Here is a 27854-nt window from a genome sequence, read left to right on the forward strand (position 1 = left end):
ACTCAACAGACTGGCTAGAGTAGAGGAAGGGAATAGTCTAGTGAAACTCAACAGACTTGCTCAGTAGAGGAAGGGAATAGCCTAGTGAAACTCAACAGACTGGCTCAGTAGTAGAGGAAGGGAATAGCCTAGTGAAACTCAACAGACTGGCTCAGTAGAGTAGAGGAAGGGAATAGTCTAGTGAAACTCAACAGACTGGCTGAGTAGAGGAAGGGAATAGCCTAGTGAAACTCAACAGACTGGCTCAGTAGAGGAAGGAATAGAATAGTCTAGTGAAAATCAACAGACTGGCTTGGTAGAGTAGAGGAAGGGAATAGTCTAGTGAAACTCAACAGACTGGCTCAGTAGAGTAGAGGAAGGGAATAGCCTAGTGAAACTCAACAGACTGGCTCAGTAGAGGAAGGGAATAGTCTAGTGAAACTCAACAGACTGGCTCAGTAGAGTAGAGGAAGGGAATAGTCTAGTGAAACTCAACAGACTGGCTCAGAGAGTAGAGGAAGGGAATAGCCTAGTGAAACTCAACAGACTGGCTCAGTAGAGGAAGGAATAGAATAGCCTAGTGAAACTCAACAGACTGGCTCAGTAGAGGAAGGGAATAGTCTAGTGAAAATCAACAGACTGGCTCAGTAGAGTAGAGGAAGGAATAGTCTAGTGAAACTCAACAGACTGGCTCAGTAGAGTAGAGGAAGGGAATAGCCTAGTGAAACTCAACAGACTGGCTCAGTAGAGGAAGGGAATAGTCTAGTGAAACTCAACAGACTGGCTCATTAGAGTAGAGGAAGGGAATAGCCTAGTGAAACTCAACAGACTGGCTCAGTAGAGTAGAGGAAGGGAATAGTCTAGTGAAACTCAACAGACTGGCTCAGTAGAGTAGAGGAAGGGAATAGTCTAGTGAAACTCAACAGACTGGCTCAGTAGAGTAGAGGAAGGGAATAGTCTAGTGAAACTCAACAGACTGGCTCAGTAGAGGAAGGGAATAGTCTAGCGAAACTCAACAGACTGGCTCAGTAGAGTAGAGGAAGGAATAGTCTAGTGAAACTCAACAGACTGGCTCAGTAGAGTAGAGGAAGGGAATAGTCTAGTGAAACTCAACAGACTGGCTCAGTAGAGTAGAGGAAGGGAATAGTCTAGTGAAACTCAACAGACTGGCTCAGTAGAGGAAGGGAATAGTCTAGTGAAACTCAACAGACTGGCTCAGTATAGTAGAGGAAGGGAATAGCCTAGTGAAACTCAACAGACTGGCTCAGTAGAGTAGAGGAAGGGAATAGTGTAGTGAAACTCAATAGACTGGCTCATTAGAGTAGAGGAAGGGAATAGTCTAGTGAAACTCAACAGAATGGCTCAGTAGAGTAGAGGAAGGGAATAGTCAAGTGAAACTCAACAGACTGGCTCAGTAGAGCAAGGGAATAGCCTAGTGAAACTCAAAAGACTGGCTCAGTAGAGGAAGGGAATAGTCTAGAGAAACTCAACAGACTGGCTCAGTAGAGTAGAGGAAGGGAATAGTCTAGTGAAACTCAACAGACTGGCTCAGTAGAGTAGAGGAAGGTAATAGTCTAGTGAAACTCAACAGACTGGCTCAGTAGAGGAAGGGAATAGTCTAGTGAAACTCAACAGACTGGCTCAGTAGAGGAAGGGAATAGTCTAGTGAAACTCAACAGAATGGCTAAGTAGAGTAGAGGAAGGGAATAGCCTAGTGAAACTCAACAGACGGGCTGAGTAGAGTAGAGGAAGGGAATAGCCTAGTGAAACTCAACAGACTGGCTCAGTAGAGAAGAGGAAGGGAATAGCGTAGGGAAACTCAACAGACTGGCTCAGTAGAGTAGAGGAAGGAATAGCCTAGTGAAACTCAACAGACTGGGTGAGTAGAGGAAGGGAATAGTCTAGTGAAACTCAACAGACTGGCTCAGTAGAGGAAGGGAATACGTCTAGTGAAACTCAACAGAATGGCTCAGTAGAGTAGAGGAAGGGAATAGCCTAGTGAAACTCAACAGACTGGCTCAGTAGAGTAGAGGAAGGGAATAGTCTAGTGAAACTCAACAGACTGGCTGAGTAGAGGAAGGGAATAGTCTAGTGAAACTCAACAGACTGGCTCAGTAGAGTAGAGGAAGGGAATAGTCTTGTGAAACTCAACAGACTGGCTCAGTAGAGGAAGGGAATAGCCTAGTGAAACTCAACAGACTGGCTCAGTAGAGTAGAGGAAGGGAATAGTCTAGTGAAACTCAACAGACTGGCTCAGTAGAGGAAGGAATAGCCTAGTGAAACTCAACAGACTGGCTCAGTAGAGTAGAGGAAGGGAATAGTCTAGTGAAACTCAACAGACTGGCTGAGTAGAGGAAGGGAATAGTCTAGTGAAACTCAACAGACTGGCTCAGTAGAGGAAGGGAATAGAATAGCCTAGTGAAAATCAACAGACTGGCTTGGTAGAGTAGAGGAAGGGAATAGGCTAGTGAAACTCAACAGAATGGCTCAGTAGAGTAGAGGAAGGGAATAGTCTAGTGAAACTCAACAGACTGGCTCAGTAGAGGAAGGGAATAGTATAGAGAAACTCAACAGACTGGCTCAGTAGAGTAGAGGAAGGGAATAGTCTAGTGAAACTCAACAGACTGGCTCAGTAGAGGAAGGGAATAGCGTAGTGAAACTCAACAGACTGGCTCAGTAGAGGAAGGGAATAGTCAAGTGAAACTCAACAGACTGGCTCAGTAGAGGAAGGGAATAGTCTAGTGAAACTCAACAGAATGGCTCATTAGAGTAGAGGAAGGGAATAGCCTAGTGAAACTCAACAGACTGGCTCAGTAGAGTAGAGGAAGGGAATAGTCTAGTGAAACTCAACAGACGGGCTGAGTAGAGTAGAGGAAGGGAATAGCCTAGTGAACCTCAACAGACTGGCTCAGTAGAGGAAGGGAATAGTATAGAGAAACTCAACAGACTGGCTCAGTAGAGTAGAGGAAGGGAATAGTCTAGTGAAACTCAACAGACTGGCTCAGTAGAGTAGAGGAAGGGAATAGTCTAGTGAAACTCAACAGACTGGCTCAGTAGAGTAGAGGAAGGGAATAGTCTAGTGAAACTCAACAGACTGGCTCAGTAGAGTAGAGGAAGGGAATAGTCTAGTGAAACTCAACAGACTGGCTCAGTAGAGTAGAGGAAGGGAATAGTCTAGTGAAACTCAACAGACTGGCTCAGTAGAGCAAGGGAATAGCCTAGTGAAACTCAAAAGATTGGCTCAGTAGAGGAAGGGAAAAGTCTAGTGAAACTCAACAGACTGGCTGAGTAGAGGAAGGGAAAAGTCTAGTGAAACTCAACAGACTGGCTGAGTAGAGGAAGGGAATAGTCTAGTGAAACTCAACAGACTGGCTCAGTAGAGGAAGGGAATAGCGTAGTGAAACTCAACAGACTTGCTCAGTAGAGGAAGGGAATAGCCTAGTGAAACTCAACACACTTGCTCAGTAGAGGAAGGGAATAGCCTAGTGAAACTCAACAGACTGGCTGAGTAGAGGAAGGGAATAGTCTAGTGAAACTCAACAGACTGGCTCAGTAGAGTAGAGGAAGGGAATAGTCTAGTGAAACTCAACAGACTGGCTCAGTAGAGTAGAGGAAGGGAATAGTCTAGTGAAACTCAACAGACTGGCTCAGTAGAGTAGAGGAAGGGAATAGTCTAGTGAAACTCAACAGACTGGCTCAGTAGAGCAAGGGAATAGCCTAGTGAAACTCAAAAGATTGGCTCAGTAGAGGAAGGGAAAAGTCTAGTGAAACTCAACAGACTGGCTGAGTAGAGGAAGGGAAAAGTCTAGTGAAACTCAACAGACTGGCTGAGTAGAGGAAGGGAATAGTCTAGTGAAACTCACAGACTGGCTGAGTAGAGGAAGGGTTTAGCGTAGTGAAACTCAACAGACTGGCTCAGTAGAGGAAGGGAATAGTCTAGTGAAACTCAACAGACTGGCTGAGTAGAGGAAGGGAATAGTCTAGTGAAACTCAACAGACTGGCTCAGTAGAGTAGAGGAAGGGAATAGCCTAGTGAAACTCAACAGACTGGCTCAGTAGAGGAAGGGAATAGCCTAGTGAAACTCAACAGACTGGCTCAGTAGAGTAGAGGAAGGGAATAGCCTAGTGAAACTCAACAGACTGGCTCAGTAGAGGAAGGGAATAGCCTAGTGAAACTCAACAGACTGGCTCAGTAGAGTAGAGGAAGGGAATAGTCTAGTGAAACTCAACAGACTGGCTCAGTAGAGGAAGGGAATAGTCAAGTGAAACTCAACAGACTGGCTCAGTAGAGGAAGGAATAGAATAGCCTAGTGAAAATCAACAGACTGGCTTGGTAGAGTAGAGGAAGGGAATAGGCTAGTGAAACTCAACAGAATGGCTCAGTAGAGTAGAGGAAGGGAATAGTCTAGTGAAACTCAACAGACTGGCTCAGTAGAGGAAGGGAATAGTATAGAGAAACTCAACAGACTGGCTCAGTAGAGTAGAGGAAGGGAATAGTCTAGTGAAACTCAACAGACTGGCTCAGTAGAGTAGAGGAAGGGAATAGTCTAGTGAAACTCAACAGACTGGCTCAGTAGAGGAAGGGAATAGCGTAGTGAAACTCAACACACTTGCTCAGTAGAGGAAGGGAATAGCCTAGTGAAACTCAACAGACTGGCTCAGTAGAGTAGAGGAAGGGAATAGTCTAGTGAAACTCAACAGACTGGCTCAGTAGAGTAGAGGAAGGGAATAGTCTAGTGAAACTCAACAGACTGGCTCAGTAGAGTAGAGGAAGGGAATAGTCTAGTGAAACTCAACAGACTGGCTCAGTGAGAGGAAGGAATAGTCAAGTGAAACTCAACAGACTGGCTCAGTAGAGGAAGGGAATAGTCTAGTGAAACTCAACAGAATGGCTCATTAGAGTAGAGGAAGGGAATAGCCTAGTGAAACTCAACAGACTGGCTCAGTAGAGTAGAGGAAGGGAATAGTCTAGTGAAACTCAACAGACTGGCTGAGTAGAGTAGAGGAAGGGAATAGCCTAGTGAAACTCAACAGACTGGCTCAGTAGAGGAAGGGAATAGTATAGTGAAACTCAACAGACTGGCTCAGTAGAGTAGAGGAAGGGAATAGTCTAGTGAAACTCAACAGACTGGCTCAGTAGAGTAGAGGAAGGGAATAGTCTAGTGAAACTCAACAGACTGGCTCAGTAGAGTAGAGGAAGGGAATAGTCTAGTGAAACTCAACAGACTGGCTCAGTAGAGTAGAGGAAGGGAATAGTCTAGTGAAACTCAACAGACTGGCTCAGTAGAGCAAGGGAATAGCCTAGTGAAACTCAAAAGATTGGCTCAGTAGAGGAAGGGAAAAGTCTAGTGAAACTCAACAGACTGGCTGAGTAGAGGAAGGGAAAAGTCGAGTGAAACTCAACAGACTGGCTGAGTAGAGGAAGGGAATAGTCTAGTGAAACTCAACAGACTGGCTGAGTAGAGGAAGGGAATAGCGTAGTGAAACTCAACAGACTGGCTCAGTAGAGGAAGGGAATAGTCAAGTGAAACTCAACAGACTGGCTCAGTAGAGGAAGGGAATAGCCTAGTGAAACTCAACAGACTGGCTCAGTAGAGGAAGGGAATAGTCTAGTGAAACTCAACAGACTGGCTCAGTAGAGTAGAGGAAGGGAATAGCCTAGTGAAACTCAACAGACTGGCTCAGTAGAGTAGAGGAAGGGAATAGTCTAGTGAAACTCAACAGACTGGCTCAGTAGAGTAGAGGAAGGGAATAGTCTAGTGAAACTCAACAGACTGGCTCAGTAGAGGAAGGGAATAGCCTAGTGAAACTCAAAAGATTGGCTCAGTAGAGGAAGGGAAAAGTCTAGTGAAACTCAACAGACTGGCTGAGTAGAGGAAGGGAAAAGTCTAGTGAAACTCAACAGACTGGCTGAGTAGAGGAAGGGAATAGTCTAGTGAAACTCAACAGACTGGCTGAGTAGAGGAAGGGAATAGCGTAGTGAAACTCAACAGACTGGCTCAGTAGAGGAAGGGAATAGTCTAGTGAAACTCAACAGACTGGCTGAGTAGAGGAAGGGAATAGCCTAGTGAAACTCAACAGACTGGCTCAGTAGAGTAGAGGAAGGGAATAGTCTAGTGAAACTCAACAGACTGGCTCAGTAGAGGAAGGGAATAGCCTAGTGAAACTCAACAGACTGGCTCAGTAGAGTAGAGGAAGGGAATAGTCTAGTGAAACTCAACAGACTGGCTCAGTAGAGGAAGGGAATAGCCTAGTGAAACTCAACAGACTGGCTCAGTAGAGTAGAGGAAGGGAATAGCCTAGTGAAACTCAACAGACTGGCTGAGTAGAGGAAGGGAATAGTCTAGTGAAACTCAACAGACTGGCTCAGTAGAGGAAGGGAATAGCGTAGTGAAACTCAACAGACTGGCTTGGTAGAGTAGAGGAAGGGAATAGGCTAGTGAAACTCAACAGACTGGCTCAGTAGAGTAGAGGAAGGGAATAGTCTAGTGAAACTCAACAGACTGGCTCATAAGTAGAGGAAGGGAATAGTATAGAGAAACTCAACAGACTGGCTCAGTAGAGTAGAGGAAGGGAATAGTCTAGTGAAACTCAACAGACTGGCTCGAAGTAGAGGAAGGGAATAGCGTAGTGAAACTCAACAGACTGGCTCAGTGAGTAGAGGAAGGGAATAGTCTAGTGAAACTCAACAGACTGGCTCAGTAGAGTAGAGGAAGGGAATAGTCTAGTGAAACTCAACAGACTGGCTCAGTAGAGTAGAGGAAGGGAATAGTCTAGTGAAACTCAACAGACTGGCTCAGTAGAGTAGAGGAAGGGAATAGTCTAGTGAAACTCAACAGACGGGCTGAGTAGAGTAGAGGAAGGGAATAGTCTAGTGAAACTCAACAGACTGGCTCAGTAGAGGAAGGGAATAGTATAGAGAAACTCAACAGACTGGCTCAGTAGAGTAGAGGAAGGGAATAGTCTAGTGAAACTCAACAGACTGGCTCAGTAGAGTAGAGGAAGGGAATAGTCTAGTGAAACTCAACAGACGGGCTCAGTAGAGTAGAGGAAGGAATAGCCTAGTGAAACTCAACAGACTGGCTCATTAGAGGAAGGGAATAGTCTAGAGAAACTCAACAGACTGGCTCAGTAGAGTAGAGGAAGGGAATAGTCTAGTGAAACTCAACAGACTGGCTCAGTAGAGTAGAGGAAGGGAATAGTCTAGTGAAACTCAACAGACTGGCTCAGTAGAGTAGAGGAAGGGAATAGTCTAGTGAAACTCAACAGACTGGCTCCGTAGAGTAGAGGAAGGGAATAGTCTAGTGAAACTCAACAGACTGGCTCAGTAGAGTAGAGGAAGGGAATAGTCTAGTGAAACTCAACAGACTGGCTCAGTAGAGGAAGGGAATAGTCTAGTGAAACTCAAAAGATTGGCTCAGTAGAGGAAGGGAAAAGTCTAGTGAAACTCAACAGACTGGCTGAGTAGAGGAAGGGAATAGTCTAGTGAAACTCAACAGACTGGCTCAGTAGAGGAAGGGAATAGTCTAGTGAAACTCAACAGACTGGCTCAGTAGAGGAAGGGAATAGCCTAGTGAAACTCAACAGACTGGCTGAGTAGAGGAAGGGAATAGTCTAGTGAAACTCAACAGACTGGCTCAGTAGAGTAGAGGAAGGGAATAGTCTAGTGAAACTCAACAGACTGGCTCAGTAGAGTAGAGGAAGGGAATAGTCTAGTGAAACTCAACAGACTGGCTCAGTAGAGTAGAGGAAGGGAATAGTCTAGTGAAACTCAACAGACTGGCTCAGTAGAGCAAGGGAATAGCCTAGTGAAACTCAAAAGATTGGCTCAGTAGAGGAAGGGAAAAGTCTAGTGAAACTCAACAGACTGGCTGAGTAGAGGAAGGGAAAAGTCTAGTGAAACTCAACAGACTGGCTGAGTAGAGGAAGGGAATAGTCTAGTGAAACTCAAAGACTGGCTGAGTAGAGGAAGGGTTTAGCGTAGTGAAACTCAACAGACTGGCTCAGTAGAGGAAGGGAATAGTCTAGTGAAACTCAACAGACTGGCTGAGTAGAGGTAGGGAATAGCCTAGTGAAACTCAACAGACTGGCTCAGTAGAGTAGAGGAAGGGAATAGTCTAGTGAAACTCAACAGACTGGCTCAGTAGAGGAAAGGAATAGTCTAGTGAAACTCAACAGACTGAGTCAGTAGAGTAGAGGAAGGGAATAGTCTAGTGAAACTCAACAGACTGGCTCAGTAGAGGAAGGGAATAGCCTAGTGAAACTCAACAGACTGGCTCAGTAGAGTAGAGGAAGGGAATAGTCTAGTGAAACTCAACAGACTGGCTGAGTACAGGAAGGGAATAGCCTAGTGAAACTCAACAGACTGGCTCAGTAGAGGAAGGGAATAGAATAGCCTAGTGAAAATCAACAGACTGGCTTGGTAGAGTAGAGGAAGGGAATAGGCTAGTGAAACTCAACAGAATGGCTCAGTAGAGTAGAGGAAGGGAATAGCCTAGTGAAACTCAACAGACTGGCTCGTAGTAGAGGAAGGGAATAGTCTAGTGAAACTCAACAGACTGGCTCAGTAGAGTAGAGGAAGGGAATAGTCTAGTGAAACTCAACAGACTGGCTCAGTAGAGGAAGGGAATAGCGTAGTGAAACTCAACAGACTGGCTCAGTAGAGGAAGGGAATAGTCAAGTGAAACTCAACAGACTGGCTCGAGTAGAGGAAGGGAATAGTCTAGTGAAACTCAACAGACTGGCTCAGTAGAGTAGAGGAAGGGAATAGCCTAGTGAAACTCAACAGACTGGCTCAGTAGAGGAAGGGAATAGTCTAGTGAAACTCAACAGACTGGCTCAGTAGAGTAGAGGAAGGGAATAGTCTAGTGAAACTCAACAGACTGGCTCAGTAGAGTAGAGGAAGGGAATAGTCTAGTGAAACTCAACAGACTGGCTCAGTAGAGTAGAGGAAGGGAATAGTCTAGTGAAACTCAACAGACTGGCTCAGTAGAGGAAGGAATAGTCTAGTGAAACTCAACAGACTGGCTCAGTAGAGTAGAGGAAGGGAATAGTCTAGTGAAACTCAACAGACTGGCTCAGTAGAGTAGAGGAAGGGAATAGTCTAGTGAAACTCAACAGACTGGCTCAGTAGAGTAGAGGAAGGGAATAGTCTAGTGAAACTCAACAGACTGGCTCAGTAGAGTAGAGGAAGGGAATAGTCTAGTGAAACTCAACAGACTGGCTCAGTAGAGGAAGGGAATAGTCTAGTGAAACTCAAAAGACTGGCTCAGTAGAGGAAGGGAATAGTCTAGTGAAACTCAACAGACTGGCTCAGTAGAGTAGAGGAAGGGAATAGTCTAGTGAAACTCAACAGACTGGCTCAGTAGAGTAGAGGAAGGAATAGTCTAGTGAAACTCAACAGACTGGCTCAGTAGAGGAAGGGAATAGCCTAGTGAAACTCAACAGACTGGCTCAGAGTAGAGGAAGGGAATAGCCTAGTGAAACTCAACAGAATGGCTAAGTAGAGTAGAGGAAGGGAATAGCCTAGTGAAACTCAACAGACTGGCTCAGTAGAGTAGAGGAAGGGAATAGCCTAGTGAAACTCAACAGACTGGCTCAGTAGAGTAGAGGAAGGGAATAGCGTAGTGAAACTCAACAGACTGGCTCAGTAGAGTAGAGGAAGGGAATAGTCTAGTGAAACTCAACAGACTGGGTGAGTAGAGGAAGGGAATAGTCTAGTGAAACTCAACAGACTGGCTCAGTAGAGGAAGGGAATAGTCTAGTGAAACTCAACAGACTGGCTCAGTAGAGTAGAGGAAGGGAATAGTCTAGTGAAACTCAACAGACTGGCTCAGTAGAGGAAGGGAATAGTCTAGTGAAACTCAACAGACTGGCTCGAGTAGAGGAAGGGAATAGTCTAGTGAAACTCAACAGACTGGCTCAGTAGAGTAGAGGAAGGGAATAGTCTAGTGAAACTCAACAGACTGGCTCAGTAGAGGAAGGGAATAGCCTAGTGAAACTCAACAGACTGGCTCAGTAGAGTAGAGGAAGGGAATAGTCTAGTGAAACTCAACAGACTGGCTCGAGTAGAGGAAGGGAATAGCCTAGTGAAACTCAACAGACTGGCTCAGTAGAGTAGAGGAAGGAATAGTCTAGTGAAACTCAACAGACTGGCTGAGTAGAGGAAGGGAATAGCCTAGTGAAACTCAACAGACTGGCTCAGTAGAGGAAGGGAGAATAGCCTAGTGAAACTCAACAGACTGGCTAGAGTAGAGGAAGGGAATAGGCTAGTGAAACTCAACAGACTGGCTCAAGAGTAGAGGAAGGGAATAGCCTAGTGAAACTCAACAGACTGGCTCGTGAGTAGAGGAAGGGAATAGTCTAGTGAAACTCAACAGACTGGCTCAGTAGAGTAGAGGAAGGGAATAGTCTAGTGAAACTCAACAGACTGGCTCAGTAGAGTAGAGGAAGGGAATAGCCTAGTGAAACTCAACAGACTGGCTCAGTAGAGGAAGGGAATAGTCAAGTGAAACTCAACAGACTGGCTCAGTAGAGGAAGGGAATAGTCTAGTGAAACTCAACAGAATGGCTCAGTAGAGTAGAGGAAGGGAATAGTCTAGTGAAACTCAACAGACTGGCTCAGTAGAGTAGAGGAAGGGAATAGTCTAGTGAAACTCAACAGACTGGCTGAGTAGAGTAGAGGAAGGAATAGCCTAGTGAAACTCAACAGACTGGCTCAGTAGAGGAAGGGAATAGTATAGTGAAACTCAACAGACTGGCTCAGTAGAGTAGAGGAAGGGAATAGTCTAGTGAAACTCAACAGACTGGCTCAGTAGAGTAGAGGAAGGGAATAGTCTAGTGAAACTCAACAGACTGGCTCAGTAGAGTAGAGGAAGGGAATAGTCTAGTGAAACTCAACAGACTGGCTCAGTAGAGTAGAGGAAGGGAATAGTCTAGTGAAACTCAACAGACTGGCTCAGTAGAGTAGAGGAAGGGAATAGTCTAGTGAAACTCAACAGACTGGCTCAGTAGAGGAAGGGAATAGCCTAGTGAAACTCAAAAGATTGGCTCAGTCGAGGAAGGGAAAAGTCTAGTGAAACTCAACAGACTGGCTGAGTAGAGGAAGGGAAAAGTCTAGTGAAACTCAACAGACTGGCTGAGTAGAGGAAGGGAATAGTCTAGTGAAACTCAACAGACTGGCTCAGTAGAGGAAGGGAATAGCTTAGTGAAACTCAACACACTTGCTCAGTAGAGGAAGGGAATAGCCTAGTGAAACTCAACACACTTGCTCAATAGAGGAAGGGAATAGCCTAGTGAAACTCAACAGACTGGCTGAGTAGAGGAAGGGAATAGTCTAGTGAAACTCAACAGACTGGCTCAGTAGAGTAGAGGAAGGGAATAGTCTAGTGAAACTCAACAGACTGGCTCAGTAGAGTAGAGGAAGGGAATAGTCTAGTGAAACTCAACAGACTGGCTCAGTAGAGTAGAGGAAGGGAATAGTCTAGTGAAACTCAACAGACTGGCTCAGTAGAGCAAGGGAATAGCCTAGTGAAACTTCAAAAGATTGTCTCAGTAGAGGAAGGGAAAAGTCTAGTAAAACTCAACAGACTGGCTGAGTAGAGGAAGGGAAAAGTCTAGTGAAACTCAACAGACTGGCTGAGTAGAGGAAGGGAATAGTCTAGTGAAACTCAAGACTGGCTGAGTAGAGGAAGGGTTTAGCGTAGTGAAACTCAACAGACTGGCTCAGTAGAGGAAGGGAATAGTCTAGTGAAACTCAACAGACTGGCTCAGTAGAGGAAGGGAATAGCCTAGTGAAACTCAACACACTTGCTCAGTAGAGGAAGGGAATAGCCTAGTGAAACTCAACAGACTGGCTCAGTAGAGGAAGGGAATAGCCTAGTGAAACTCAACAGACTGGCTCAGTAGAGGAAGGGAATAGCCTAGTGAAACTCAACAGACTGGCTCAGTAGAGTAGAGGAAGGGAATAGTCTAGTGAAACTCAACAGACTGGCTCAGTAGAGAAGAGGAAGGTAATAGTCTAGTGAAACTCAACAGACTGGCTCAGTAGAGGAAGGGAATAGTCTAGTGAAACTCAACAGACTGGCTCATTAGAGTAGAGGAAGGGAATAGTCTAGTGAAACTCAACAGAATGGCTCATTAGAGTAGAGGAAGGGAATAGCCTAGTGAAACTCAACAGACTGGCTCAGTAGAGTAGAGGAAGGGAATAGTCTAGTGAAACTCAACAGACGGGCTGAGTAGAGTAGAGGAAGGGAATAGCCTAGTGAACCTCAACAGACTGGCTCAGTAGAGGAAGGGAATAGTATAGAGAAACTCAACAGACTGGCTCAGTAGAGTAGAGGAAGGGAATAGTCTAGTGAAACTCAACAGACTGGCTCAGTAGAGTAGAGGAAGGGAATAGTCTAGTGAAACTCAACAGACTGGCTCAGTAGAGTAGAGGAAGGGAATAGTCTAGTGAAACTCAACAGACTGGCTCAGTAGAGTAGAGGAAGGGAATAGTCTAGTGAAACTCAACAGACTGGCTCAGTAGAGTAGAGGAAGGGAATAGTCTAGTGAAACTCAACAGACTGGCTCAGTAGAGCAAGGGAATAGTCTAGTGAAACTCAAAAGATTGGCTCAGTAGAGGAAGGGAAAAGTCTAGTGAAACTCAACAGACTGGCTGAGTAGAGGAAGGGAAAAGTCGAGTGAAACTCAACAGACTGGCTGAGTAGAGGAAGGGAATAGTCTAGTGAAACTCAACAGACTGGCTGAGTAGAGGAAGGGAATAGCGTAGTGAAACTCAACAGACTGGCTCAGTAGAGGAAGGGAATAGCCTAGTGAAACTCAACACACTTGCTCAGTAGAGGAAGGGAATAGCCTAGTGAAACTCAACAGACTGGCTCAGTAGAGTAGAGGAAGGGAATAGTCTAGTGAAACTCAACAGACTGGCTCAGTAGAGTAGAGGAAGGGAATAGTCTAGTGAAACTCAACAGACTGGCTCAGTAGAGTAGAGGAAGGGAATAGTCTAGTGAAACTCAACAGACTGGCTCAGTAGAGCAAGGGAATAGCCTAGTGAAACTCAAAAGATTGGCTCAGTAGAGGAAGGGAAAAGTCTAGTGAAACTCAACAGACTGGCTGAGTAGAGGAAGGGAAAAGTCTAGTGAAACTCAACAGACTGGCTGAGTAGAGGAAGGGAATAGTCTAGTGAAACTCAAGACTGGCTGAGTAGAGGAAGGGTTTAGCGTAGTGAAACTCAACAGACTGGCTCAGTAGAGGAAGGGAATAGTCTAGTGAAACTCAACAGACTGGCTGAGTAGAGGAAGGGAATAGCCTAGTGAAACTCAACAGACTGGCTCAGTAGAGTAGAGGAAGGGAATAGTCTAGTGAAACTCAACAGACTGGCTCAGTAGAGGAAGGGAATAGCCTAGTGAAACTCAACAGACTGGCTCAGTAGAGTAGAGGAAGGGAATAGTCTAGTGAAACTCAACAGACTGGCTCAGTAGAGGAAGGGAATAGTCTAGTGAAACTCAACAGACTGGCTCAGTAGAGTAGAGGAAGGGAATAGTCTAGTGAAACTCAACAGACTGGCTGAGTAGAGGAAGGGAATAGTCTAGTGAAACTCAACAGACTGGCTCAGTAGAGGAAGGGAATAGTCTAGTGAAACTCAACAGACTGGCTTGGTAGAGTAGAGGAAGGGAATAGGCTAGTGAAACTCAACAGAATGGCTCAGTAGAGTAGAGGAAGGGAATAGTCTAGTGAAACTCAACAGACTGGCTCAGAGTAGAGGAAGGGAATAGTCTAGTGAAACTCAACAGACTGGCTCAGTAGAGTAGAGGAAGGGAATAGTCTAGTGAAACTCAACAGACTGGCTCAGTAGAGTAGAGGAAGGGAATAGTCTAGTGAAACTCAACAGACTGGCTCAGTAGAGGAAGGGAATAGCGTAGTGAAACTCAACAGACTGGCTCAGTAGAGGAAGGGAATAGCCTAGTGAAACTCAACAGACTGGCTCTGAGTAGAGGAAGGGAATAGCCTAGTGAAACTCAACAGACTGGCTCAGTAGAGTAGAGGAAGGGAATAGTCTAGTGAAACTCAACAGACTGGCTCAGTAGAGAAGAGGAAGGTAATAGTCTAGTGAAACTCAACAGACTGGCTCAGTAGAGGAAGGGAATAGTCAAGTGAAACTCAACAGACTGGCTCAGTAGAGGAAGGGAATAGTCTAGTGAAACTCAACAGAATGGCTCAGTAGAGTAGAGGAAGGGAATAGCCTAGTGAAACTCAACAGACTGGCTCAGTAGAGTAGAGGAAGGGAATAGTCTAGTGAAACTCAACAGACGGGCTCAGTAGAGTAGAGGAAGGGAATAGCCTAGTGAAACTCAACAGACTGGCTCAGTAGAGGAAGGGAATAGTATAGAGAAACTCAACAGACTGGCTCAGTAGAGTAGAGGAAGGGAATAGTCTAGTGAAACTCAACAGACTGGCTCAGTAGAGTAGAGGAAGGGAATAGTCTAGTGAAACTCAACAGACTGGCTCAGTAGAGTAGAGGAAGGGAATAGTCTAGTGAAACTCAACAGACTGGCTCAGTAGAGTAGAGGAAGGGAATAGTCTAGTGAAACTCAACAGACTGGCTCAGTAGAGTAGAGGAAGGGAATAGTCTAGTGAAACTCAACAGACTGGCTCAGTAGAGGAAGGGAATAGTCTAGTGAAACTCAAAAGACTGGCTCAGTAGAGGAAGGGAAAAGTCTAGTGAAACTCAACAGACTGGCTGAGTAGAGGAAGGGAAAAGTCTAGTGAAACTCAACAGACTGGCTGAGTAGAGGAAGGGAATAGTCTAGTGAAACTCAACAGACTGGCTGAGTAGAGGAAGGGAATAGCGTAGTGAAACTCAACAGACTGGCTCAGTAGAGGAAGGGAATAGCCTAGTGAAACTCAACAGACTGGCTCAGTAGAGGAAGGGAATAGCCTAGTGAAACTCAACAGACTGGCTGAGTAGAGGAAGGGAATAGTCTAGTGAAACTCAACAGACTGGCTCAGTAGAGTAGAGGAAGGGAATAGTCTAGTGAAACTCAACAGACTGGCTCAGTAGAGTAGAGGAAGGGAATAGTCTAGTGAAACTCAACAGACTGGCTCAGTAGAGTAGAGGAAGGGAATAGTCTAGTGAAACTCAACAGACTGGCTCAGTAGAGGAAGGGAATAGCCTAGTGAAACTCAAAAGACTGGCTCAGTAGAGGAAGGGAAAAGTCTAGTGAAACTCAACAGACTGGCTGAGTAGAGGAAGGGAAAAGTCTAGTGAAACTCAACAGACTGGCTGAGTAGAGGAAGGGAATAGTCTAGTGAAACTCAACAGACTGGCTCGAGTAGAGGAAGGGAATAGCGTAGTGAAACTCAACAGACTGGCTCAGTAGAGGAAGGGAATAGCCTAGTGAAACTCAACAGACTGGCTGAGTAGAGGAAGGGAATAGTCTAGTGAAACTCAACAGACTGGCTCAGTAGAGTAGAGGAAGGGAATAGTCTAGTGAAACTCAACAGACTGGCTCATAGAGTAGAGGAAGGGAATAGCCTAGTGAAACTCAACAGACTGGCTCAGTAGAGTAGAGGAAGGGAATAGTCTAGTGAAACTCAACAGACTGGCTCAGTAGAGGAAGGGAATAGCCTAGTGAAACTCAACAGACTGGCTCAGTAGAGTAGAGGAAGGGAATAGCCTAGTGAAACTCAACAGACTGGCTGAGTAGAGGAAGGGAATAGCCTAGTGAAACTCAACAGACTGGCTCAGTAGAGGAAGGGGAATAGTCTAGTGAAAATCAACAGACTGGCTCAGTAGAGTAGAGGAAGGGAATAGGCTAGTGAAACTCAACAGACTGGCTCAGTAGAGTAGAGGAAGGGAATAGCCTAGTGAAACTCAACAGACTGGCTCGAGTAGAGGAAGGGAATAGTCTAGTGAAACTCAACAGACTGGCTCAGTAGAGTAGAGGAAGGGAATAGCCTAGTGAAACTCAACAGACTGGCTCAGTAGAGGAAGGGAATAGCGTAGTGAAACTCAACAGACTGGCTCAGTAGAGGAAGGGAATAGTCAAGTGAAACTCAACAGACTGGCTCAGTAGAGGAAGGGAATAGTCTAGTGAAACTCAACAGAATGGCTCATTAGAGTAGAGGAAGGGAATAGCCTAGTGAAACTCAACAGACTGGCTCAGTAGAGTAGAGGAAGGGAATAGTCTAGTGAAACTCAACAGACGGGCTGAGTAGAGTAGAGGAAGGGAATAGTCTAGTGAAACTCAACAGACTGGCTCAGTAGAGGAAGGGAATAGTCTAGTGAAACTCAACAGACTGGCTCAGTAGAGTAGAGGAAGGGAATAGTCTAGTGAAACTCAACAGACTGGCTCAGTAGAGTAGAGGAAGGGAATAGTCTAGTGAAACTCAACAGACGGGCTGAGTAGAGTAGAGGAAGGGAATAGCCTAGTGAAACTCAACAGACTGGCTCAGTAGAGGAAGGGAATAGTATAGAGAAACTCAACAGACTGGCTCAGTAGAGTAGAGGAAGGGAATAGCCTAGTGAAACTCAACAGACTGGCTCAGTAGAGTAGAGGAAGGGAATAGTCTAGTGAAACTCAACAGACTGGCTCAGTAGAGTAGAGGAAGGGAATAGTCTAGTGAAACTCAACAGACTGGCTCAGTAGAGTAGAGGAAGGGAATAGTCTAGTGAAACTCAACAGACTGGCTCAGTAGAGCAAGGGAATAGCCTAGTGAAACTCAAAAGATTGGCTCAGTAGAGGAAGGGAAAAGTCTAGTGAAACTCAACAGACTGGCTGAGTAGAGGAAGGGAAAAGTCGAGTGAAACTCAACAGACTGGCTCAGTGGAGGAAGGGAATAGTCTAGTGAAACTCAACACACTTGCTCAGTAGAGGAAGGGAATAGCCTAGTGAAACTCAACAGACTGGCTGAGTAGAGGAAGGGAATAGTCTAGTGAAACTCAACAGACTGGCTCAGTAGAGTAGTGGAAGAGAATAGTCTAGTGAAACTCAACAGACTGGCTCAGTAGAGTAGAGGAAGGGAATAGTCTAGTGAAACTCAACAGACTGGCTCAGTAGAGTAGAGGAAGGGAATAGTCTAGTGAAACTCAACAGACTGGCTCAGTAGAGGAAGGGAATAGTCTAGTGAAACTCAAAAGACTGGCTCAGTAGAGGAAGGGAATAGTCTAGTGAAACTCAACAGACTGGCTGAGTAGAGGAAGGGAAAAGTCTAGTGAAACTCAACAGACTGGCTGAGTAGAGGAAGGGAATAGTCTAGTGAAACTCAACAGACTGGCTGAGTAGAGGAAGGGATTAGCGTAGTGAAACTCAACAGACTGGCTCAGTAGAGGAAGGGAATAGTCTAGTGAAACTCAACAGACTGGCTGAGTAGAGGAAGGGAATAGCCTAGTGAAACTCAACAGACTGGCTCAGTAGAGTAGAGGAAGGGAATAGTCTAGTGAAACTCAACAGACTGGCTCAGTAGAGGAAGGGAATAGTCTAGTGAAACTCAACAGACTGGCTCAGTAGAGTAGAGGAAGGGAATAGTCTAGTGAAACTCAACAGACTGGCTCAGTAGAGGAAGGGAATAGCCTAGTGAAACTCAACAGACTGGCTCAGTAGAGTAGAGGAAGGGAATAGTCTAGTGAAACTCAACAGACTGGCTCAGTAGAGGAAGGGAATAGCCTAGTGAAACTCAACAGACTGGCTCAGTAGAGGAAGGGAAAGAATAGCCTAGTGAAAATCAACAGACTGGCTTGGTAGAGTAGAGGAAGGGAATAGGCTAGTGAAACTCAACAGACTGGCTCAGTAGAGTAGAGGAAGGGAATAGCCTAGTGAAACTCAACAGACTGGCTCAGTAGAGGAAGGGAATAGTCTAGTGAAACTCAACAGACTGGCTCAGTAGAGTAGAGGAAGGGAATAGTCTAGTGAAACTCAACAGACTGGCTCAGTAGAGGAAGGGAATAGCGTAGTGAAACTCAACAGACTGGCTCAGTAGAGGAAGGGAATAGTCAAGTGAAACTCAACAGACTGGCTCAGTAGAGGAAGGGAATAGTCTAGTGAAACTCAACAGACTGGCTCAGTAGAGTAGAGGAAGGGAATAGTCTAGTGAAACTCAACAGACTGGCTCAGTAGAGTAGAGGAAGGGAATAGTCTAGTGAAACTCAACAGACGGGCTGAGTAGAGTAGAGGAAGGGAATAGCCTAGTGAAACTCAACAGACTGGCTCTAGTAGAGGAAGGGAATAGTATAGAGAAACTCAACAGACTGGCTCAGTAGAGTAGAGGAAGGGAATAGTCTAGTGAAACTCAACAGACTGGCTCAGTAGAGTAGAGGAAGGGAATAGTCTAGTGAAACTCAACAGACTGGCTCAGTAGAGTAGAGGAAGGGAATAGTCTAGTGAAACTCAACAGACTGGCTCAGTAGAGTAGAGGAAGGGAATAGTCTAGTGAAACTCAACAGACTGGCTCAGTAGAGTAGAGGAAGGGAATAGTCTAGTGAAACTCAACAGACTGGCTCAGTAGAGGAAGGGAATAGCCTAGTGAAACTCAAAAGACTGGCTCAGTAGAGGAAGGGAAAAGTCTAGTGAAACTCAACAGACTGGCTGAGTAGAGGAAGGGAAAAGTCGAGTGAAACTCAACAGACTGGCTGAGTAGAGGAAGGGAATAGTCTAGTGAAACTCAACAGACTGGCAGAGTAGAGGAAGGGAATAGCGTAGTGAAACTCAACAGACTGGCTCAGTAGAGGAAGGGAATAGCCTAGTGAAACTCAACAGACTGGCTCAGTAGAGGAAGGGAATAGCCTAGTGAAACTCAACAGACTGGCTGAGTAGAGGAAGGGAATAGTCTAGTGAAACTCAACAGACTGGCTCAGTAGAGTAGAGGAAGGGAATAGTCTAGTGAAACTCAACAGACTGGCTCAGTAGAGTAGAGGAAGGGAATAGTCTAGTGAAACTCAACAGACTGGCTCAGTAGAGTAGAGGAAGGGAATAGTCTAGTGAAACTCAACAGACTGGCTCAGTAGAGGAAGGGAATAGTCTAGTGAAACTCAACAGACTGGCTCAGTAGAGGAAGGGAATAGTCTAGTGAAACTCAACAGACTGGCTGAGTAGAGGAAGGGAAAAGTCTAGTGAAACTCAACAGACTGGCTGAGTAGAGGAAGGGAATAGTCTAGTTAAACTCAACAGACTGGCTGAGTAGAGGAAGGGTTTAGCGTAGTGAAACTCAACAGACTGGCTCAGTAGAGGAAGGGAATAGTCTAGTGAAACTCAACAGACTGGCTCAGTAGAGGAAGGGAATAGTCTAGTGAAACTCAACAGACTGGCTCAAGTAGAGGAAGGGAATAGCCTAGTGAAACTCAACAGACTGGCTCATAGAGTAGAGGAAGGGAATAGTCTAGTGAAACTCAACAGACTGGCTCAGAGAGTAGAGGAAGGGAATAGTCTAGTGAAACTCAACAGACTGGCTCAGTAGAGGAAGGGAATAGTCTAGTGAAACTCAACAGACTGGCTCTAGAGTAGAGGAAGGGAATAGCCTAGTGAAACTCAACAGACTGGCTCAGTAGAGTAGAGGAAGGGAATAGTCTAGTGAAACTCAACAGACTGGCTCAGTAGAGTAGAGGAAGGAATAGTCTAGTGAAACTCAACAGACTGGCTCTAGAGTAGAGGAAGGGAATAGTCTAGTGAAACTCAACAGACTGGCTCAGTAGAGTAGAGGAAGGGAATAGTCTAGTGAAACTCAACAGACTGGCTCAGTAGAGTAGAGGAAGGGAATAGTCTAGTGAAACTCAACAGACTGGCTCAGTAGAGTAGAGGAAGGGAATAGTCTAGTGAAACTCAACAGACTGGCTCAGTAGAGTAGAGGAAGGGAATAGTCTAGTGAAACTCAACAGACTGGCTCAGTAGAGGAAGGGAATAGTCTAGTGAAACTCAAAAGACTGGCTCAGTAGAGGAAGGGAAAAGTCTAGTGAAACTCAACAGACTGGCTGAGTAGAGGAAGGGAAAAGTCTAGTGAAACTCAACAGACTGGCTGAGTAGAGGAAGGAATAGTCTAGTGAAACTCAACAGACTGGCTCGAGTAGAGGAAGGAATAGCGTAGTGAAACTCAACAGACTGGCTCAGTAGAGGAAGGGAATAGTCTAGTGAAACTCAACAGACTGGCTCAGTAGAGGAAGGGAATAGTCTAGTGAAACTCAACAGACTGGCTGAGTAGAGGAAGGGAATAGTCTAGTGAAACTCAACAGACTGGCTCAGTAGAGTAGAGGAAGGGAATAGTCTAGTGAAACTCAACAGACTGGCTCAGTAGAGTAGAGGAAGGGAATAGTCTAGTGAAACTCAACAGACTGGCTCAGTAGAGTAGAGGAAGGGAATAGTCTAGTGAAACTCAACAGACTGGCTCAGTAGAGCAAGGGAATAGTCTAGTGAAACTCAAAAGATTGGCTCGAGTAGAGGAAGGGAAAAGTCTAGTGAAACTCAACAGACTGGCTGAGTAGAGGAAGGGAAAAGTCTAGTGAAACTCAACAGACTGGCTCAGTAGAGGAAGGGAATAGTCTAGTGAAACTCAACAGACTGGCTGAGTAGAGGAAGGGATTAGCGTAGTGAAACTCAACAGACTGGCTCAGTAGAGGAAGGGAATAGTCTAGTGAAACTCAACAGACTGGCTCAGTAGAGGAAGGGAATAGCCTAGTGAAACTCAACAGACTTGCTCTAGTAGAGGAAGGGAATAGCCTAGTGAAACTCAACAGACTGGCTCAGTAGAGGAAGGGAATAGCCTAGTGAAACTCAACAGACTGGCTCTAGAGTAGAGGAAGGGAATAGTCTAGTGAATCTCAACAGACTGGCTCAGTAGAGTAGAGGAAGGGAATAGTCTAGTGAAACTCAACAGACTGGCTCAGTAGAGTAGAGGAAGGGAATAGCCTAGTGAAACTCAACAGACTGGCTCAGTAGAGGAAGGGAATAGAATAGCCTAGTGAAAATCAACAGACTGGCTTGGTAGAGTAGAGGAAGGGAATAGGCTAGTGAAACTCAACAGACTGGCTCAGTAGAGTAGAGGAAGGGAATAGCCTAGTGAAACTCAACAGACTGGCTCAGTAGAGTAGAGGAAGGGAATAGTCTAGTGAAACTCAACAGACTGGCTCAGTAGAGTAGAGGAAGGGAATAGTCTAGTGAAACTCAACAGACTGGCTCAGTAGAGGAAGGGAATAGCCTAGTGAAACTCAACAGACTGGCTCAGTAGAGGAAGGGAAAAGTCTAGTGAAACTCAACAGACTGGCTGAGTAGAGGAAGGGAAAAGTCGAGTGAAACTCAACAGACTGGCTGAGTAGAGGAAGGGAATAGTCTAGTGAAACTCAACAGACTGGCTGAGTAGAGGAAGGGAATAGCGTAGTGAAACTCAACAGACTGGCTCAGTAGAGGAAGGGAATAGCCTAGTGAAACTCAACAGACTTGCTCAGTAGAGGAAGGGAATAGTCTAGTGAAACTCAACAGACTGGCTCTGAGTAGAGGAAGGGAATAGTCTAGTGAAACTCAACAGACTGGCTCAGTAGAGTAGAGGAAGGGAATAGTCTAGTGAAACTCAACAGACTGGCTCAGTAGAGTAGAGGAAGGGAATAGTCTAGTGAAACTCAACAGACTGGCTCAGTAGAGCAAGGGAATAGCCTAGTGAAACTCAAAAGATTGGCTCAGTAGAGGAAGGGAAAAGTCTAGTGAAACTCAACAGACTGGCTGAGTAGAGGAAGGGAAAAGTCTAGTGAAACTCAACAGACTGGCTGAGTAGAGGAAGGGAATAGTCTAGTGAAACTCAACAGACTGGCTGAGTAGAGGAAGGGTTTAGCGTAGTGAAACTCAACAGACTGGCTCAGTAGAGGAAGGGAATAGTCTAGTGAAACTCAACAGACTGGCTCAGTAGAGGAAGGGAATAGCCTAGTGAAACTCAACACACTTGCTCAGTAGAGGAAGGGAATAGCCTAGTGAAACTCAACAGACTGGCTCAGTAGAGGAAGGGAATAGCCTAGTGAAACTCAACAGACTGGCTCAGTAGAGTAGAGGAAGGGAATAGCCTAGTGAAACTCAACAGACTGGCTCAGTAGAGTAGAGGAAGGGAATAGTCTAGTGAAACTCAACAGACTGGCTCAGTAGAGTAGAGGAAGGGAATAGCCTAGTGAAACTCAACAGACTGGCTCAGTAGAGGAAGGGAATAGTCAAGTGAAACTCAACAGACTGGCTCAGTAGAGGAAGGGAATAGTCTAGTGAAACTCAACAGAATGGCTCATTAGAGTAGAGGAAGGGAATAGCCTAGTGAAACTCAACAGACTGGCTCAGTAGAGTAGAGGAAGGGAATAGTCTAGTGAAACTCAACAGACGGGCTGAGTAGAGTAGAGGAAGGGAATAGCCTAGTGAACCTCAACAGACTGGCTCAGTAGAGGAAGGGAATAGTATAGAAAAACTCAACAGACTGGCTCAGTAGAGTAGAGGAAGGGAATAGTCTAGTGAAACTCAACAGACTGGCTCAGTAGAGTAGAGGAAGGGAATAGTCTAGTGAAACTCAACAGACTGGCTCAGTAGAGTAGAGGAAGGGAATAGTCTAGTGAAACTCAACAGACTGGCTCAGTAGAGTAGAGGAAGGGAATAGTCTAGTGAAACTCAACAGACTGGCTCAGTAGAGTAGAGGAAGGGAATAGTCTAGTGAAACTCAACAGACTGGCTCAGTAGAGGAAGGGAATAGCCTAGTGAAACTCAACAGACTTGCTCAGTAGAGGAAGGGAAAAGTCTAGTGAAACTCAACAGACTGGCTGAGTAGAGGAAGGGAAAAGTCGAGTGAAACTCAACAGACTGGCTGAGTAGAGGAAGGGAATAGTCTAGTGAAACTCAACAGACTGGCTCGAGTAGAGGAAGGAATAGCGTAGTGAAACTCAACAGACTGGCTCAGTAGAGGAAGGGAATAGTCTAGTGAAACTCAACACACTTGCTCAATAGAGGAAGGGAATAGCCTAGTGAAACTCAACAGACTGGCTGAGTAGAGGAAGGGAATAGTCTAGTGAAACTCAACAGACTGGCTCAGTAGAGTAGAGGAAGGGAATAGTCTAGTGAAACTCAACAGACTGGCTCAGTAGAGTAGAGGAAGGGAATAGTCTAGTGAAACTCAACAGACTGGCTCAGTAGAGTAGAGGAAGGGAATAGTCTAGTGAAACTCAACAGACTGGCTCAGTAGAGCAAGGGAATAGCCTAGTGAAACTCAAAAGATTGGCTCAGTAGAGGAAGGGAAAAGTCTAGTGAAACTCAACAGACTGGCTGAGTAGAGGAAGGGAATAGTCTAGTGAAACTCAACAGACTGGCTGAGTAGAGGAAGGGAATAGTCTAGTGAAACTCAAGACTGGCTGAGTAGAGGAAGGGATTAGCGTAGTGAAACTCAACAGACTGGCTCAGTAGAGGAAGGGAATAGTCTAGTGAAACTCAACAGACTGGCTGAGTAGAGGTAGGGAATAGCCTAGTGAAACTCAACAGACTGGCTCAGTAGAGTAGAGGAAGGGAATAGTCTAGTGAAACTCAACAGACTGGCTCAGTAGAGGAAAGGAATAGTCTAGTGAAACTCAACAGACTGAGTCAGTAGAGTAGAGGAAGGGAATAGTCTAGTGAAACTCAACAGACTGGCTCAGTAGAGGAAGGGAATAGCCTAGTGAAACTCAACAGACTGGCTCAGTAGAGTAGAGGAAGGGAATAGTCTAGTGAAACTCAACAGACTGGCTGAGTAGAGGAAGGGAATAGTCTAGTGAAACTCAACAGACTGGCTCAGTAGAGGAAGGGAAAGAATAGCCTAGTGAAAATCAACAGACTGGCTTGTAGAGTAGAGGAAGGGAAAGAATAGCCTAGTGAAAATCAACAGACTGGCTTGTAGAGTAGAGGAAGGGAATAGTCTAGTGAAACTCAACAGACTGGCTCAGTAGAGTAGAGGAAGGGAATAGTCTAGTGAAACTCAACAGACTGGCTCATTAGAGTAGAGGAAGGGAATAGTCTAGTGAAACTCAACAGACTGGCTCAGTAGAGTAGAGGAAGGGAATAGTCTAGTGAAACTCAACAGACTGGCTCAGTAGAGGAAGGGAATAGCCTAGTGAAACTCAAAAGACTGGCTCAGTAGAGGAAGGGAAAAGTCTAGTGAAACTCAACAGACTGGCTGAGTAGAGGAAGGGAAAAGTCGAGTGAAACTCAACAGACTGGCTGAGTAGAGGAAGGGAATAGTCTAGTGAAACTCAAAGACTGGCTGAGTAGAGGAAGGGAATAGCGTAGTGAAACTCAACAGCCTGGCTCAGTAGAGGAAGGGAATAGTCTAGTGAAACTCAACAGACTTGCTCAGTAGAGGAAGGGAATTGCCTAGTGAAACTCAACAGACTGGCTGAGTAGAGGAAGGGAATAGCCTAGTGAAACTCAACAGACTGGCTCAGTAGAGTAGAGGAAGGGAATAGTCTAGTGAAACTCAACAGACTGGCTGAGTAGAGGAAGGATTAGCGTAGTGAAACTCAACAGACTGGCTCAGTAGAGGAAGGAATAGTCTAGTGAAACTCAACAGACTGGCTGAGTAGAGGTAGGGAATAGCCTAGTGAAACTCAACAGACTGGCTCAGTAGAGTAGAGGAAGGGAATAGTCTAGTGAAACTCAACAGACTGGCTCAGTAGAGGAAGGGAATAGCCTAGTGAAACTCAACAGACTGGCTCAGTAGAGTAGAGGAAGGGAATAGTCTAGTGAAACTCAACAGACTGGCTCAGTAGAGGAAGGGAATAGCCTAGTGAAACTCAACAGACTGGCTCAGTAGAGTAGAGGAAGGGAATAGTCTAGTGAAACTCAACAGACTGGCTGAGTACAGGAAGGGAATAGCCTAGTGAAACTCAACAGACTGGCTCAGTAGAGGAAGGGAATAGAATAGCCTAGTGAAAATCAACAGACTGGCTTGGTAGAGTAGAGGAAGGGAATAGAATAGCCTAGTGAAAATCAACAGACTGGCTTGATAGAGTAGAGGAAGGGAATAGGCTAGTGAAACTCAACAGACTGGCTCAGTAGAGTAGAGGAAGGGAATAGCCTAGTGAAACTCAACAGACTGGCTCATTAGAGTAGAGGAAGGGAATAGTCTAGTGAAACTCAATAGACTGGCTCAGTAGAGTAGAGGAAGGGAATAGTCTAGTGAAACTCAACAGACTGGCTCAGTAGAGCAAGGGAATAGCCTAGTGAAACTCAAAAGATTGGCTCAGTAGAGGAAGGGAAAAGTCTAGTGAAACTCAACAGACTGGCTGAGTAGAGGAAGGGAATAGTCTAGTGAAACTCAACAGACTGGCTGAGTAGAGGAAGGGAATAGTCTAGTGAAACTCAACAGACTGGCTGAGTAGAGGAAGGAATAGCGTAGTGAAACTCAACAGCCTGGCTCAGTAGAGGAAGGGAATAGTCTAGTGAAACTCAACAGACTGGCTCAGTAGAGGAAGGGAATAGTCTAGTGAAACTCAACAGACTGGCTGAGTAGAGGAAGGGAATAGTCTAGTGAAACTCAACAGACTGGCTCAGTAGAGTAGAGGAAGGGAATAGTCTAGTGAAACTCAACAGACTGGCTCAGTAGAGTAGAGGAAGGGAATAGTCTAGTGAAACTCAACAGACTGGCTCAGTAGAGCAAGGGAATAGCCTAGTGAAACTCAAAGATTGGCTCAGTAGAGGAAGGGAAAAGTCTAGTGAAACTCAACAGACTGGCTGAGTAGAGGAAGGGAAAAGTCTAGTGAAACTCAACAGACTGGCTGAGTAGAGGAAGGGAATAGTCTAGTGAAACTCAAGACTGGCTGAGTAGAGGAAGGGATTAGCGTAGTGAAACTCAACAGACTGGCTCAGTAGAGGAAGGGAATAGTCTAGTGAAACTCAACAGACTGGCTCGAGTAGAGGAAGGGAATAGCCTAGTGAAACTCAACAGACTGGCTCAGTAGAGGAAGGGAATAGCCTAGTGAAACTCAACAGACTGGCTCAGTAGAGGAAGGGAATAGCCTAGTGAAACTCAACAGACTGGCTCAGTAGAGGAAGGGAATAGTCTAGTGAAACTCAACAGACTGGCTCAGTAGAGTAGAGGAAGGGAATAGTCTAGTGAAACTCAACAGACTGGCTCAGTAGAGTAGAGGAAGGGAATAGTCTAGTGAAACTCAACAGACTGGCTCAGTAGAGGAAGGGAATAGTCAAGTGAAACTCAACAGACTGGCTCAGTAGAGGAAGGGAATAGTCTAGTGAAACTCAACAGAATGGCTCATTAGAGTAGAGGAAGGGAATAGCCTAGTGAAACTCAACAGACTGGCTCAGTAGAGTAGAGGAAGGGAATAGTCTAGTGAAACTCAACAGACGGGCTCAGTAGAGTAGAGGAAGGAATAGCCTAGTGAACCTCAACAGACTGGCTCAGTAGAGGAAGGGAATAGTATAGAGAAACTCAACAGACTGGCTCAGTAGAGTAGAGGAAGGGAATAGTCTAGTGAAACTCAACAGACTGGCTCAGTAGAGTAGAGGAAGGGAATAGTCTAGTGAAACTCAACAGACTGGCTCATTAGAGTAGAGGAAGGGAATAGTCTAGTGAAACTCAATAGACTGGCTCAGTAGAGTAGAGGAAGGGAATAGTCTAGTGAAACTCAACAGACTGGCTCAGTAGAGCAAGGGAATAGCCTAGTGAAACTCAAAAGATTGGCTCAGTAGAGGAAGGGAAAAGTCTAGTGAAACTCAACAGACTGGCTGAGTAGAGGAAGGGAAAAGTCGAGTGAAACTCAACAGACTGGCTGAGTAGAGGAAGGGAATAGTCTAGTGAAACTCAAGACTGGCTGAGTAGAGGAAGGGAATAGCGTAGTGAAACTCAACAGACTGGCTCAGTAGAGGAAGGGAATAGTCTAGTGAAACTCAACACACTTGCTCAGTAGAGGAAGGGAATTGCCTAGTGAAACTCAACAGACTGGCTGAGTAGAGGAAGGGAATAGTCTAGTGAAACTCAACAGACTGGCTCAGTAGAGTAGAGGAAGGGAATAGTCTAGTGAAACTCAACAGACTGGCTCAGTAGAGTAGAGGAAGGGAATAGTCTAGTGAAACTCAACAGACTGGCTCAGTAGAGTAGAGGAAGGGAATAGTCTAGTGAAACTCAACAGACTGGCTCAGTAGAGCAAGGGAATAGCCTAGTGAAACTTCAAAAGATTGTCTCAGTAGAGGAAGGGAAAAGTCTAGTAAAACTCAACAGACTGGCTGAGTAGAGGAAGGGAAAAGTCTAGTGAAACTCAACAGATTGGCTGAGTAGAGGAAGGGAATAGTCTAGTGAAACTCAAGACTGGCTGAGTAGAGGAAGGGTTTAGCGTAGTGAAACTCAACAGACTGGCTCAGTAGAGGAAGGGAATAGTCTAGTGAAACTCAACAGACTGGCTGAGTAGAGGTAGGGAATAGCCTAGTGAAACTCAACAGACTGGCTCAGTAGAGTAGAGGAAGGGAATAGTCTAGTGAAACTCAACAGACTGGCTCAGTAGAGGAAAGGGAATAGCCTAGTGAAACTCAACAGACTGAGTCAGTAGAGTAGAGGAAGGGAATAGTCTAGTGAAACTCAACAGACTGGCTCAGTAGAGGAAGGGAATAGCCTAGTGAAACTCAACAGACTGGCTCAGTAGAGTAGAGGAAGGGAATAGTCTAGTGAAACTCAACAGACTGGCTGAGTACAGGAAGGGAATAGCCTAGTGAAACTCAACAGACTGGCTCAGTAGAGGAAGGGAATAGAATAGCCTAGTGAAAATCAACAGACTGGCTTGGTAGAGTAGAGGAAGGGAATAGGCTAGTGAAACTCAACAGAATGGCTCAGTAGAGTAGAGGAAGGGAATAGCCTAGTGAAACTCAACAGACTGGCTCAGTAGAGGAAGGGAA

General features: G+C 45.4%; 1 protein-coding gene across 1 annotated transcript in view; it reads right to left on the reverse strand.

The window, feature by feature from the left end:
• The window catches only part of LOC106608148 (disks large-associated protein 2-like), a 777756-nt gene that overhangs the window by 139111 nt on the left and 610791 nt on the right, over positions 1–27854 (reverse strand).

The sequence above is a fragment of the Salmo salar genome, chromosome ssa06 (assembly GCF_905237065.1).
Source record: "Salmo salar chromosome ssa06, Ssal_v3.1, whole genome shotgun sequence".
Lineage (NCBI taxonomy): Eukaryota > Metazoa > Chordata > Actinopteri > Salmoniformes > Salmonidae > Salmo > Salmo salar.